At 40.0% G+C, this 14803-nt stretch overlaps 1 pseudogene; it reads left to right on the forward strand.

Moving 5' to 3' along the window:
- The window catches only part of LOC149167750 (ADP,ATP carrier protein 1, chloroplastic-like), a 52127-nt pseudogene that overhangs the window by 5152 nt on the left and 32172 nt on the right, over positions 1–14803 (forward strand).

Genomic DNA, 14803 nt, shown 5'->3' on the forward strand with positions numbered 1-14803 from the left:
ATTTAATCTCATTGGAGTTGGTAGGGTTGAGTCTGAGGTCTTTTTCATCATTTACGAAGCTTAGCAAATTGAAAGAGCTATCCCTTGTTCTCTCTGGGTGGAATTCAATAGAATATTTCTATGGGATTCCTAACATGTCATTTCCATTAGAATGCTTGTGGTTGGTGGGTATTGGGGTTGGTATAGAGGTTTGGGATGGATATGTCGTTTCCATTAGAACATTTGTGCTTGGTGGGTACTAGGGTTGGGTATAGAGGTTTGGGATGGATTTGGAAAAAATTCCCAAAATTGGGGAAGTTGGAGTTGTATAGATGTGAGGGATTTGGGGATTTTGATTCATCGTTCTTTGTAAAAGTCATCTTCTCTCAAGGAACTTCACTTGAGGAGGTGTAGAACTACATCGAATGATGTCCTGATGCTTGTTGCACAACAATATTAGACATTGAGGACCATTGTTTTTTTATGATGGAGGGGGTACGGAACAACTCCATGTTGTCATTCTGTTGTGCCAGAAGTTTGTTTTGTCCCTGGTTGTACTCAAGTTGGTATCTAACATTATATCATAGGTGTTCGAGTGGTGACTGTAAAGGTAAGCAATGCTGATATCACTCCAATTTTGAAGACATGGTTTAATTTGTCAATGGCCATTATGTTCATGGTTATTTACACCAAGATTTCAAATATTTTATCAAAGAAGGCTCTTTTATATTTCTGTATATTTCCCTTCATTTCCTTCTTTGGGGTTGTTGTAGCGGCTGCAAAACCCTCCAAAATCTTGGTTTGCATCCAATTTTGAAGCCTTCCTTGGATTTATCCTTGATGTTTGCAAGCACTCGGGCTCATCCCGTGAGCTCATGTTGAGTCTTTTCACCCTCTTCGCTTGATCGTTAACCAAACATCTTTTAGCATGTTGGTCACAATGTCATTCTTATAGCCATGTTTTGGCTATGCACAAAGTCCCTCTTCGTGTGTACAAGTTGTATCCGCTATGTAAGCATCTGTCACACTCACACATGAAGTTGTATGCACTGTTATGCAAGCGTCGTCACGATCATTCAACGATCTATCACAAGTGTCGCGCTTGTCACTCGCACCATCGATTAGTCACACTGAGTATATGTTGTCTTGATGGTTTGAGGTGTCTTGTCGTCAAGTCATGTTGAGTGTGTGTTTGTAAGGTCATGTATGCACAAGTTCACTCGCTCACACACTTAGTCATTTTGCTGAAATTATGACGATCGAATCACCCTCCAACAGACGGACCTTCGCTTACACAGTTTCAACCCTCAGTGATAATGTACTGCTGCACAGAATTGCGCAGAGCTTGAGGTTGTCTCCTAAGCAGCCTGAACCTTGAAATCCTGGAATCGACCGAACTAATTTTCACCCAGAACAATGCAAAAGTTGCTCAGCAAGTCATCTCAATCTGTGCTACCCGCAAGTAGAACCATCAAGCCTCCAACTAGTCAACCAGTGGGTTTGACCGAGCAGTGACCCCGTGCCTCACTCCTCAAAAAAATTGCGCAAAAGCTGCCAAGCATGCCCACTTCTGTTGACTGATGAAACTGCGCAGACATGCCAGATGGACACCCATTGCCTGTCATTGCACTACCCGCAAAAATTGCACAGTTTTCGCAGCCAGTCACCCTGACAGTCGACCTGTTGCTCATCCTGAAAACTGCGTAGTTTTCATGAGTAGTCTCCAAGCTACCTAGAATATCACTTAACTCAAAAAATGCGCAAGGATGTCCAGCAGGCCAGCCTCCCAGATCTGTACAGTTTTGGCCAACAGCCTCCCTCAACCCGCTCCCATCCTCCCTAGAGAAATTACGTAGTTTTCACTGCAGTCTCCCCTTGCTGCCTGCACTGTCTCCCTAGCAAAATTGTGCAAGTTTGTCCTCCAGCCAACCCAGATCACGCGAACAGTCACTGCTGATTCGGATTTCCCATCTTAGCCTCCCAACGACCTCTGCACAATTTTCACCGACAGGGCCTGGAACCCGCATCCCAGCTCAAAATGTGCTCTGCGCAGTTTCAAAGCCTTGTCCTCTCTCCCAGTCACCTGCATCCGAAAGCGAAAGATAATGCCTTATGGTAGACTAGGAGATACAGGTATATGGATGAGACATGATGCGTCGACGAATGGGATGAACAAGGAGCGCATGCGAGGAGATTGGTTTGCGAACGAACGAACAAGGAACGCATGCAAGGAGATTTATTCGCGAACGAATGAACACATGGAGTATGCCAAGTACAAGCGAAGGAGAAACATGCACGTGCAAACATGAAGCAAACACCAAGACCATCGAAGACTCCACACACCTTGCCATGCGAAGGTGAAGCTATGATACACCAAGAGCACATCCATCACTCAATAGCACTGCAACTCGACATGGACACCACCAACAACATGAACATACCAGCACTGTCGTGTCGAGTCGTGTCATGAGTCATCTCGGCCACATCACCACTGTGGGCCATACTATTGTAATCAATGTAATTTAATGTGGAAGTCCAAGAGACCCACATGTAAATATGAAGAGTCATGTAAAGTTGAAAAGTCATGAAATTCAAACAGTCATGAGGGAAGTCGAACAGTCAAAAGGGCCAGTTTTACCCTTGGCTATATATACCCCTCACTTGTACATTCAAAGGACTTTTCACCTTGGATCCTCCCACATAGCCTTGAGAGTATGTAGTCTTTTCTTTGAGGAGAGAGAAGTGGCTCCAACGCCCCGCTATTGAGGTTAGTGATGTAATGGTGTACTGTTGTGTCTTGGAACTTTCGCTTAATTCAGAAACCTGATAACATGCCAGCACGTTTTCACACATGTATTGTATTCGTTTGTAAGACTATTCTTTGGATGTTTGTAATGCATTTTGCTTTAACCTATATCAAGACAGTTGAACTATTTCGGTTGTTCTAATACACATGCTTTCGAAAATGTGTTGTATAAGTTTTTATCGTTATCTCTCCGATGTAGACTATTCCGTTAGACACTCGACATAACCATTCTCATAAACTTGTTATAACGATCGTTGCACTCATGTGGACTATTCCATTGGGTGTTGTACGTGTTATCCCTTCACTGTGTGTTTGTGATTGTTGCATCCGAGTGGACTACTCCGCTGGAAGTTGCGCATGTCCTGTTGTGTCGTGTGTCTCTAACGGGGTTGGGACTATTCCCTTTCGACTCGAGACTCACTCTCACCCTCTCTCTCCACAGTGAAAGAACCTTTACACAAGTAACACTAAGCATTAACCAGGAACACGAACCTTGTTGTTCGAAGACAAAGAAAACCACTCTCATGTGTTGACAAGCAAGAGCTAAGGCAAACCTTTAAGACAATGACAACCGGGCCATCATACTGGATGAGACTCGTACACCAAATAGTGTGAGGTCTAGTTGGGAATTCATACCAGGGAGATCCCATGAATTTTGGCAGGTCCAACACCGTTAACATTTTTGGCGCTAGAAGGAGGGCCAGATGAAAATTTGATCCCATTACATCTAGTTTGAATCTCTTACCAAATGGATCATACACAATTCGTTCTCTCGGGGTGTTTCTCTCATTTCTCCCTTAATCAACTATCAATCCCCGATGAGCTTCTCGATCACTTGTCCTTGTTAAAGTTTGACAGTGAGGACAGAACATCTGTAACCAAGCACATTTATGATTTTCTTCATTTTTGCGAATCTCATGAAATCGATAGTGAAGAGCTTGTTTGCGTACTTTTCTTCCTCACCCTTGAAGGTCGTGCTAATTGGTGGTGTCATACCTTACCACCTGCTTCGTCCATTCCCTTCTCACTCTCCTCAAGGAGCTCCATCAAGCCTTCGATAAGTGTAACCACCAAGATGTCTGTTGTCCCTTAAGAAACCAATTTCTTGGTTGTGTAGAAATTGTGCTTAAGACATTATTGTTTATGTCACTTAGTTGTATGTTGTATTCTCAAATGATGGACCTGAAAGACCTGGTTTTAAACCCTTAATACTTAGGTGATATAAAAGTCTCAGAATGCCATTTAACTGTTGAATATAAATGCTGAATGAAGAATGCTTGGAGAAGTCAGAGATAATATGATGTTTTACACAGAAACTATTATCTGTGACACTTAGGGAAGTTAAAGACAATATGTTGTTTTACACAGAAACTACTATCTGTAACTTAGAAGAATTGCAAAGGTAGGAACTTCAAGTATAGGAGCGCTCTTTTAAGGAAATTTAACTTCATTCACATAAGCAAAACAAAGCCCTGCAGCTTCATTACCATACTTAAAGGAAATAAGACATAAGATGACACATAACAGAAAAGTTACAAAATCATACCCAACAATGTGTGGAAAACTTCTGATTCTTTCATTAATCAATAGTTTTATCAAGAATACAGTGGCCTAGTCTCCAGGTTCTTCAAAATTCGAACCCTCTTTCTATAATTTTTCCCCTTTTTATACATCATGTGACAGTTGATAATCACCAAAACTATCAAACTGCTTAACTATGTCCTAACTGTCTAAAGTAAAAGTCATTATAGAATATTACATTGGAGGGTAAAAGACACCTCATTCTCGGGAAAACAAAATAACAAGAAGTAACAGAAATTAGAAAACTGATGATGGTTTCTCGCTGTTTGGATCTATGACTTAACTGCTGATGAAGTTTCTTAGTAGATGTTCTAATAATAATTAAACTGTTTTAACACAACAAACTGCATTTTAACAAAACTCCGTGCATGGAATTGGGCCCACGTATGTATAATAAATGTTCTAATTGGCTAAAACATAAAGAAACCCTTATGCCCCACATATATATATCAGGAGTGTTCCAATTGGCGAAAACATAAAGAAACTCGACCAATCACCATTCCTTTGGAATTTCGTTCATCCGCCACTAATTCTAGTTATTCTGCTAAGACAACGAAAGTGGTTGATTATGCGGAATATGGCTTACCAGGGAACTGAAAAGACTTCAGACTTTGGTTCATAATCTGATCATGTCCGCCTTTTCCACAGACGTTTGCCTTCCCCACGGACTCAATATGGAAACAAAACTGCAATTTAAAGATTTCTTAGGTCCGAAATTTATAATAAATTTCGTGCACTTTTCGACGCAATATCTATCATATCTCGTCCTTTCCTGATGAGTGGCTATGATTAATCCAAACTTCAATGGATTAAATCACATTCTATAAGCCATCGCGTCTGTTTTCCGAATTAGACCTCACCCTTGTTAATCGCGCGATTGCCGTCGGATCTGCATTCTTCAAGCGGACGACCCTGATCAACTGAGGTGTTAACCCAATTTTATAACTTATCGTGTCCGATTTCCAATTAAACTTCGTTCTTGTTATCCACGCGACTGCCATCGAATCTGCTGTCTATCGATCAGACGGATCAGATCTTCTCGTGGGTTGATCACGTTCAAAAGCCGTCAATAAAGTAAGAAAACTCATTTCTTTTAAATTTCCGCATTTTCTCTTCTTCTTTTTTCTGTTATAACATAATATTAGATTTTTTCCCTTTTTGCGATAAAACTAAAAATAAAATTAAAAGGACAATGGATGATACAACATCTAGCTCCCCCTGGGGATAGTGCTTTTGCCACAAAAGCACTAAGAACCGCAAATCAGTGCCTTCACCTCAGGCATGGAGTCATATATTGCTTAGCCAATTTAAATTCTATGGAATTTGTACAATGAATTCACTCCGGTATCTACAATGACAGGATGCTTGTGCTTCAGAACTGGAAGTAATGTTTGAGGTACTACCCATTGACAGGTAGCTGTAAAGATTCACCATCAAGATTCTCCAGGAAGAATGTATTATTTGCCCTTGCTTCTATAATCCTGAATGGGCCATACCAGAGAGGATCAAACTTTCCATGTTTACCCTTATCTTCTCTTCTAGTATCCCACCTTAATACAAGGTCTCCAACTTTAAAATCAATCTCTTTGGCTTTTCTGTCAAAAATACCCTTCATCTTTGATTGATACATAATCAAGTTGTCTCTTACCTTATCCCTGCTTTCACTTAATTCCACTACCTTATGCATCCTTCTTATCAGAGCATTGGGTTCTTCTTTTGCCTCCTAAATCATTGCAATTACAGGATTCACAAGATGACTTGGGAATAGAGCTTGAGTTCCATACACTAACTCAAAAGGCTATTTGCCTGTGGACCTTCTTGTAGTCACTCGAACAGCCCATAGAGCAAACTTTAACTTTGAATCCCAGTCTTTCTGATTCTCTGCAATAGCTTTCTTAAGGATCTTCAACAATGTTTTGTTAGTGGATTCAGCCAATCCATTTCCCTGTGGATGATAATAAGTTGAATGAGATAAAATAACATTATACTTCTGACAAAAAACATCAAACTTACTTGAACTAAACACTTGAGCATTATTTGTTATGATTTTGACAGGGCATCCAAATCTGCTGAAAATGTTTTCCTCATATGTCTTGAGATCCTCATAGGACCAAGCCAAAACATCAGTGTATTCCCTGAAAAGCTTAATATATCTCTCCTTATAATTAAGTGAAACTTCCTTGAACAATTTGACCAACTTGGGCTCCTTCTGGGTTCCAATATTGTGATCTTGAATCTGCTCATCCTGTGAAAGGAAACCAACACTTGTTCCTTCTTTAGAATAGGCTCCATCAAAGAAGCACTTCCACACCCCTTCTGTTTGAAGCTCTGTATTTATATAGGCTTAAGTAAGCTACCTCTGATTATCTTCAACCAATTCTACATTGTCATGCAGCATGAAGCAAGAAAAGTCATATTTTTCTTGGCTATATACAGGTGAATTACTTACTTCGTCATTTGTGATTGTTTTAACAAATCTTGATTCTTTGTACAACCTTCTTTCTTCCCCACCAAAAATTGGTATGATAGCATAAGTAAAATATAATTTCAGAACACCACCCAATTTAGTTCCCCATGACCTAGATAGCAACATTCCAAACCTAGCAGGGATATCTGCTACCACTACATCCATTACCAAGCTTCTAGCTAGGATCTAGTCTTGTGACACCACCATATCTTTAATGACCCCCAGACACTTGACTTTATTTGAATCGAAAGAATACAAGTCTTCGTAAGGTTTAGTAACTTGTAGGTTTAGTTGTTTCATCACTGACAATGGAATAAGGTTATGTGAAGCTCCTGAATCAAACATACAATTATGCAAGAGGAAATCATGAATCAATAAAGAAATGTAGAAAGGAGGTGTTGAAGAATCTACCTCCTCCACATGTGGACCAAAAACCACTACTGGTTTATCTTCTTGCAGATTCACAATGTCATTTATATTCACATTCTGAGATAGATTGATAAACTCAACAATCTCTCTTTGATAAACTGGTGTTTTAACCAACTCTGTGAGGGGCACCTGAATTCTGATTTTTTCTAACTCTTTAGTAAGACTAAACACATGAACCTGTTTAGTATTCCTTTCATTTTCATCTTCACTTTTCTTCATCACTGAAATCTCCTGTGGAATGGAAACAATTCTTTCTAAAGGAATTTTGTCACTTTTATCTTGAGAAGACTCACCTTGAAGTATTTGAGTCTTTCTATTTGTATTCTGTTGTTGCTTTCCTTTATTTAATTGTTTTGCAGGCTGTGGTTCTTGTGGAGTCGCCTTCTGTAAGGGAGCTAGAACTTGTTGCTCACCTTCATTTTCTTGACTTCTAGATCTTTTCCTTGATCTCAAGTCATATTTCTTATGTAATTCTGCCTGCATAAAATCAGAAAACTGCTTCCAATACTCATCAATTTCATTCTCATCATAAATGGCATATGTTTCAGCATATTCATATTCTTCTCCCTCAACACCTAGTTCATCTTCATCTACTGCATACAATGTGGAAATCTGATCATCATGGTCCCTGGAATGCTCTGGTACTTCATCAGGATCTGCCTCTAAATACAGTGGTGCTTGAACCTGATCTTGGTCTTTTCTCTCCTTCTGCAAGATTTGTAGAGGTTGTCTTCTATATTGAGGATTAAAGTTTCTGTTCTGTTGTGCTTGCCTCTAAGAATTCTTACTCTCCAATTCCAATTTAATCAATTTACTAGACAAAGTTTTAATTACATTATTCATATCCTCTAATGTTTGACTTTGAGAGGATTCCACTTTAGCCTTTCCCTTATCTTGGATAGGCTGTGTCTTTGGCATTTTACCTACAACTACCAAATTTGCTTCTATTTCTAATGCATCAGTTTGGATCTGATCAAGGGTTGTGGATCTTCTCTCCCTCAATGTGAACCCAAAATTTGATTCAAAAGCCCCTGAAAAAGTTATTTTTGCACCAGCAGGAGGGGGCTTAATCTCCACTGGAAGACTATTGTACAATTTATTAAACCTTCTGATGAATTCAACAACACTTTCATCAAATTTCTTCTTAATAGCATTAAACTCTGTGAGTGAATACCCATGGTCTCTTTTCTCTCGCCATCTCTGGGTGAACAGGCGCTCCATCTCTTCCCATGTAAGAATAGAGTTATTAGGAAGCCCTTTAAACCATTTTCTTGCTTCTCCATCCAAGGATTGCACAAAAAGTCTTAGAACAACATCCAAGTGTTCAACATTTATATTTTCTGCAAAATTACAAAATACTTCTATATGATTTTCCGCTGTTTGTTCATCCTCCCCTGTGAAACGAGGAAGAATCTTCAAGTATTCTTGTGGCATTTGATTCAACTATTGTGGCAACTGAATAGGTGCATACCTATTCATCAAGAATGCAGGTGCTGCCATGTTTGCTCCTGAACTTACTGAACCTTGAGTGCCAACAGATGTAGAACCTGACTGAGGAGTAAATGGAGTATGAAAAGGTGGAAATGTAGTTATAGGTTCAGGTTAAATAACTATAGTAGATACTGAGAAAGAAACAGACTCTAAAGATTGTTCTTGACAGTTGGGTTCTTGAAATGAAGTGGATGTAAAAGGTGACTCTTGGTCAAACAAAGGTGAATGTTTGGATGAAAAATGTGTTGAACTGCTGCCAGGTGCAGACAGTGTAGGACTTGGTGTAACTAGAGTTTTAGGCCTTCCAACCCTCTTAGAAACTAGCCTCTCAGGGTCTGAAAGGGCTTGAAATTTTTGTTGTGAGGTATCTGACCTTGTATGGGGCCTCTTTGGAGCCAGAGTTATTGCTTTCTGTTCAATACAACCAAATATTTCCTCCTCACTGAACAACTAGAGGAAAATATTAAAAACCCAGGGAATAGTGTTTCTTGACTTCTCTCCTTGGCAACGGTGCCAATTAATGTTATCCCTTAAGAAACCAATTTCTTGGCTGTGTAGAAATTGTGCTTAAGACATTAATGTTTATTGTTTATGTCACTTAGTTGTATGTTGTATTCTCAAATGAAGGACCTGAAAGACCTGGTTTTAAACCCTCAATACTTAGGTGATATGAAAGTCTCAAAATGCCATTTGATTGCTGAATATAAATGTTGAATGAAGAATGCTTGGAGAAGTTAGAGACAATATGTTGTTTTGCACATAAACTATTATCTGTGACACTTAGGGAAGTTAAACACAATATGTTGTTTTACATAGAAACTACTTTCTGTAACTTAAAAGAATTGCAGAGGTAGGAACTTGAAGTATAGGAGCGCTCTTTTAAGGAAATTTAGCTTCATTCACATAAGCAAACAAAGACCTGCAGCTTCATCACCATACTTAAAGGAAAGAATACAGTGGCCTAGTCTCCAGGTTCTTCAAAATTCGAACCCTCTTTCTATAATTTTTCCCCTTTTTATACATCATGTGAGAGTTGATAATCACCAAAACTATCAAACTGCTTAGCTATCTCCTAACTGTCTAAAGTAAAAGTCATTATAGAATATTACATTGGAGGGTAAAAGACACCTCATTCTCAAGAAAACAAAATAACAAGAAGTAACAGAAATTAGAAAACTAATGATGGTTTCTCGCTATTCAGATCTGTGACTTAACTACTGATGAAGTTTCTCTGTAGATGTTATGATAATAATTAAACTGTTTTAACACAACAAACTGCATTTTAACAAAACTTCGTGCATGGACTTGGGCCCACGTATGTATCAGAAATGTTCTAATTGGCTAAAACATAAAGAAACCCTTATGACCCACATATATATCGGGAGTGTTCTGATTGGTGGAAACACAAAGAAACCCAACCAATCACTGTTCCTTGGAGTTTCGGTCATCCGCCACTAATTCTAGTTATTCTGCTGAAATAGCGGAATTGGTTGATTGTGCAGAATATGGCTTACCACGGAACTGAAAAGACTTCAAACGTTGGTTCATAATATGATTGCGTCCGCCTTTTCCACATACATTTTCCCTCCCTGCGGACCCGATATGGAAACAAAACTGCAATTTAAATATTTCTCTGGTCCGAAATTTATAATAAATTTCGTGCACTTTTCGATGCGATATCCGTCAGATCTCGTCCTTTCTTGATGAGCGGCTGTGATTAATCTAGACTTCAAGGGATTAAATCACATTCTATAATCCATCGTGTCCATTTTCCGAATTAAACCTCGCCCTTGTTAACCGTGCGATAGCCGTCGGATCTGCATTCTTCAAGTGGACGACCCTGATCAACTGAGGTGTTAACCTGATTTTATAAATTCTCGCGTCTGATTTCCGATTAAACTTTGTTCTTGTTATCCACGTGATTGCCGTCGGATCTGCTGCCTGTCGATCGGACGACTCAGATCTTCCCGCGGGTTTATCACATTCAGAAGCCGTCAATAAAGTAAAACAATTCATTTCTTTTAAATTTATGCATTTTCTCTTTTTTCCTTTATAACATAATATTTGATTTTTTCCCTTTTTGAGATAAAACTAAAAATAAAATTAAAAGGACAATGGATTCTACAACAATGTCTATGAAATAATTTCTCGTTTAAGAATGAAGCTCGACGAATCAGCTGACGACTTTGCTACCTTCTTTCTTCACCTCTGTCACGAAATTCTTGAACGGTTTATGGACCTTGACTTCATTAGCCAAGAGTTGAAACTCTTGGTTCATGTTTCCGACACGATGAACCTCTTGATTTCCCTTCTCCCTCAAATCTTGTGGACCATGAGGCCCCTTAGTTTTCAGAGGAGGATCCCAACACCTCGGTTGTTCCTTGTCCTCCTCCTTTCTAGTCTCAAAGTAGGTACCCCATCATAGTGGTCGCAAAGCTAAGAATATGTGCATCAGGTACCCCCTCGTAGCGGTTGCAAAGATGAGAAATTTGCGCAGCATGTTCCCAACTCATCTTCTAAGTTGTCTCCCTCTCTAACAAAGGAAATTCCATAATGGCTCAGAAAGCCTTTGGCGAAGACTCATTCCTCCATTCCACAAGAGGACATCACCATTCATAACCCAAGTCTCAAGTCTAATATGCATCTCTATTATCCTCCATCATCTAGAAGCCATGGCTCCTTGTACCATGACTCGCTTGATCATTCCACTTCACAAGCTAGCTGCGCGCATTTTCTTGATTCTCAAGCTGCTGGCTCAAGTAGCGGTCATGTGCAAGGCAGTCACATTATACAGGCAGAGGAGAAGGAAGATGAAGACGCAATCAATTCCTCTTCTATGTTTCAAAATGGTTCACGTCAAGACATTGAGGTTCCATTCTTGATTGATTCGCAATCCGCTAATCTTGGTGAAACATCATGCACAATTAATTCTTTTGACCAACCTTCGGTCTTGGGTTGGCATCACTCCTGTGCTTCTGTATTTTGTGATGAATGCCCAAGCATATCATGTGATTTGTTGTTCTCCCATGTACACTCTAACTCAGATATGGAATGCGCATCGGTAAAAGAAAACGTCCATATCGAAACTTCCTTTACACCTCACTTGCCCATGTGTCCTACCATTCACAACGCATCTACATGTAGTAGAGATACTCCCTGTTCTCTTGCTTCTTCATCTGATGAGTTATCTCCCCGATCGATACCAGGTAGTGAGGTTGTATAAGATGAGAACAGTCTCAACGCACATGACTCCTCCCACTCGTCATCATCTTGTGTGTTGCATGAAGACAGCCCATCAAGTCAGTTTGCTGAAGATGGAAAATTTGATGAGGCCTATGACATAGATCGCTGCCATCCTAAGAGCAGTTTTGAAATCAGTAGCAACAACCATCTTCAAGCCATGCATGATCTAGTTCACATCTCAAAATGCAAATTTTCAAGTCTGGAAAGTTTCGAGACATGCTAGGGAGACGAGGCACTTCAACGTTCGTTGATGGTTATGTCAGGACCTCGCGACTCTAGTAGGGCCCTCGAACTGAATCAAATCTAGTTTCTCACCCACAATCTGTCTATCTGCATGGTTTCACTTGACGTGGATCCCCGTGTAAAAAATGTTTACTAATCTGGGTGTGATATTTCAATTTTTCAAATTTCCACTAATGACCGAATCCACGAGTCTGTTACAATGTGTCAATCTTCATGCATTCTCTTACATCCAATCCGGGTTGGGAGTGTTCGTCTCTCATGCAATCATGGAATTGTGAAGTTGATCATCTCAAATACTATCTTTGTTTGGAATCATACTTATCATATGTTCTCTCTCGTGATCATCTCCTTGGTCTTCTTGCGAATCTTGCACTTCAAATCTGCCTGCTCATCACACCATCAATCTCCCTGTGTGATGAAGAGTGCACAAGGTGTCAAGCGAATGAAATTCCTCTCTTTTCATCACACCCCAATTGGCTTCACACGGTCACAGTGCATAAATACTTCCTAAATTCTTGTGATGACCTTGATGCCTGCAAAATTTTTCACCAGTTGCAGGTGGGTGTTATGTCATATCTATCGCACAATGAACTTGGTTCCATCATTCAGAGCGTTCGCAAGATTGTTCAAAAATCTTCCCTTTTCATGTCAAACTAGGAATCTGGGATCTCGACCAACTCGTCTGATCTTTCTCCTATCTTGGGTGACTGTCATACAGTTTATCATTTTCCCAAAAATACATCCAATGGCAGTCGCTTCACACACTATGATCTTCACCTTGTAATATCTTTCTACTCAGACTTTTGTCAAGTAAGTGAGGCACATCAGCCTGCGCTAATGGATCTGGCAGGTCCTCACTGTCTTGACTTGACTGACCAAAATGATCAGATCTATATATCTGTACCAGATTCCCATCGTGATCCCCTCTCTTCGAATCAGGAATCCATCTTCTCAAAAATCACAAGTCTTTCAAAACAACCACCACGAATTTTATGATTCAATTACTAAATGGATGGAGCAATCTTACTTGGTGAGTCGTGTTGCAAGTAATAAGCTTCAGTCCTTCCTTGCACTCGCTAAGAAACTTGGTGCAGATGAACACACAATCGCAAGAGGCTTCCGAGGTTTGTTGAAAAACAGTATTCATCGAAGAGGTAAGCATGTGTGTTGGGTGGTTGTGACACATATTTCTGCCCACAGGCAAGACCTTCTCTCTCGTGTGCAACATTGTCAAGTTTTGGTATATTCGGTTGCACACTATTTTTTATCTGTAATGATCACTTGTATCTTTGTGGTTATAGGTCAGGTATGCCTACGGTGGCATCACTGGAAATTTCATTTCATGTAACCTCAACTGCTTAACATAGGAGTAGGAGCAGTGTTTGCTTTCTTGCTTTTCCTTGCTTTCTGGTTTGCATGTTTGTTTGCTTATTGACTTTGTTTGCTTGCTCGCTTTTCTTGCTTGTTGTATTTTTGCTTTACTTTAATATTGTTGCTTCACTTTGTTTTGTTTTCTTAATATCATGCTATTTTTGGTTTTGCCAATAAGTGCTTCCCTTTACTGAGTTATGGATTTTGAATGAGTATGTGGATGAGATCCAAGAGTCTTGTGACACTACAACGCTTGGCCAGTCTTGTGTCCCTCTTCTATGTGCTTGGTTATAAACTTTGGTTGATGAATTATTTATGGAAAATACAAGCCTTATGCAAGGAAAGCTCTGGTCCAACCATGAACATGTGTCCACTTTGGTAAACCCCATGCCTATACTCAGCCTTCTGCTCTATGTGTTCAAGCTCATCCAACTAGTAGAAATGGACAAGGGGAAAATCTAAACGAGAAAACCTATGTTAGAGGTCTTACATGTTTTTATGAAGAAACAACCTCTTCTTCTCTCAATAAGTCGGGATCCCTCTTCCGCCCCAAAAATAAATAAGTGCCTATGCACAATCTTCTTAAAAAATACAAAGGCGAAAGAAGAGAAAGGCTTCCTGCGCAGAGAGGTGAAGCATGTAACTCCACCGAGGTACTGACCAGGCTCGCTGGCAGTGGAGAAATGCATGTGTTCCTGCGTGACTCCACCAGAGTACTGTCCAGGACTGCTGGCAGCGAAGCAACACCAGAGATGAAAATTTATACTCTAAATTTTTTTAACTCACGAGCCAAACTACCCTTCCCGATTTCGAAACACTGTGATCAAGCTAAAACTTGTTGTTGTGTTTGACTGAGTTGGTGAAAGGTGAACCATGTTTGTCCATGGGGTAAGTGGGGAAGCTGAAGTAACCCACACAACGATTCAATACTCCCTGAGAGATAAAGGCCTTGTGTTGTTAATGGACTAAACAGAGAAGATGGAATTCAATCAGTGTGTCGCCAAGTGTTGTAGTGGTTGCAACACCCTCCAAAATTTTGGTCTGCATCTAATTTCAGATCCTTCCTTGGATTTATCCTTGATGTTTCCAAGCACTCGAGCTCATCCCGTGAGCCCGTGTTGAGTCTTTGCACCCTCCTCTCTTGACCGTTCATCGGAAATATTTTAGCATGTTGGTCACAATGTCATGTTTGA

This window comes from Pinus tabuliformis, chromosome 5_1, assembly GCF_031772625.1.
Source record: "Pinus tabuliformis cultivar Carrire ecotype Pingquan chromosome 5_1, CPIR1, whole genome shotgun sequence".
Lineage (NCBI taxonomy): Eukaryota > Viridiplantae > Streptophyta > Pinopsida > Pinales > Pinaceae > Pinus > Pinus tabuliformis.